Genomic DNA, 1418 nt, shown 5'->3' with positions numbered 1-1418 from the left:
ACAGACAGCTCGGTACATTCAGCTTGTCAACACTTCTTACACAAACAAGTAGCGATGAAGTCATGCTCTTCCCATTTGAGCCATGAGATTGACATGCATATCATTGAAGAAGAAATGTCCATATTTGGATGGAAACCAAGCTAGTGAGAGGTATCAAGGAAAGTTGTAATTTCAGTTGAAAATTACCAACACTGCATCCAACCACAGCCCTGCTGGTTTCACTTTGGCAAACCACCATCTGCTATAACATTGAGTCAGTTCATCCTACTGGACAATGGAAAGCTTTTGTTTCGTCACCCATTGTTTGTCCTAGATGGGAAATAGTTGCGCAACACTTATCTCCCTCCGGTGGATGGTTCAGAGTTCCATGCTTACAAAAGGCTTGATTGATACATGTCAGATGACAAGCCTACGACATGGTGTTAAGGTAGCTCCAACGGTTAGGATTGTTTTATATAGAACACTTTATTTGACATGTTAGAACAATACATTACACCCAAAGAATGTATCCAGAAGAAACATATACATGACGCTCCTCAAAGAGGTCTTTGACATGTCGTTGACCTGTTGAGAGAGAGAGCGAACCTATTAGTTCAGTTATGGTCTGCCAGGGTCTGAAAAGCATAAAACAAGACCTACCTCTTTTCAGGTTGTCCTGATTCACACATTGTCCACTACAGGGGCCGCCAGTGGGACAACTGGCATCACAGATGACCACATCACAATGGACAAAGACCTAGGAATCAAAGATTTGATGGTGTCAGTTTTTTTTAAAGGGATGATTGCCACTCACAAAATTAAAGAATAAAGATTGTTGGGTGAACTTTGTTACCTGGCCACTCGGCTCAACCGCATCACCGGCGAAGGAAAACATAAAGGCCTCAAAGCGTTTGACGTGAGGGGGGGAAGCGGACCCTGGCGTCAACTTCTACCGGGTGGAAGACCACACGGTATGGATCCTCGGGGTTCTCACAGCTGCCAGTGTAGAGAGAGGGACTAAGTTATGAACAAGAAAACGCTGCAAACCCCAACCGCCTTGTGTACGAAGTCTTGTGGTGGTGTCATGACTGTCCTGTGAGGATCAGATCAATTTACAGCAGAAGTGGGTTCTCCCCCTCCAGTATGAACTAAAGGAATGTTTTTGCTAACAGGCTTTACCCAACAACAATCACCTTTGTTTTTTCAAGACATATTTCATATACAATGTAAAGGCTAGAGACGTCCTACCTGTAGAGTAAGCGCGTTTAGTAAAAATCACAAAATAAAAACCAATATGACATTCATTTTCTATAGCTAATCTCTGAGTGCATAAAAGGAATGGTAACAGAAATTAACATTAGACCAGAAAACCGTGAGGCGCAAGCTAGACGTTTGGAACTTTCCTAACCTAGAAAATGAACTTAAGTGGGACCATTCTG

The 1418-nt window shown here is 42.8% G+C and overlaps 1 long non-coding RNA gene across 1 annotated transcript; it reads right to left on the bottom strand.

The window, feature by feature from the left end:
* Positions 1 to 445: 445 nt before the first annotated feature.
* LOC116371231 (uncharacterized) lies at positions 446 to 1005 on the bottom strand. The gene is made up of 3 exons (XR_004208906.1): positions 833 to 1005; positions 640 to 736; positions 446 to 564 (listed from the first exon to the last, which is right to left on the bottom strand). It is a non-coding gene; the product is annotated as an uncharacterized LOC116371231 (long non-coding RNA).
* Positions 1006 to 1418: the final 413 nt, after the last annotated feature.

This window comes from Oncorhynchus kisutch, unplaced genomic scaffold (genome assembly GCF_002021735.2).
Source record: "Oncorhynchus kisutch isolate 150728-3 unplaced genomic scaffold, Okis_V2 scaffold3034, whole genome shotgun sequence".
Classification (NCBI taxonomy): domain Eukaryota; kingdom Metazoa; phylum Chordata; class Actinopteri; order Salmoniformes; family Salmonidae; genus Oncorhynchus; species Oncorhynchus kisutch.
Note: the sequence above shows the minus strand (reverse complement) of the source record. Positions and strands in the feature narration are given on the sequence as shown.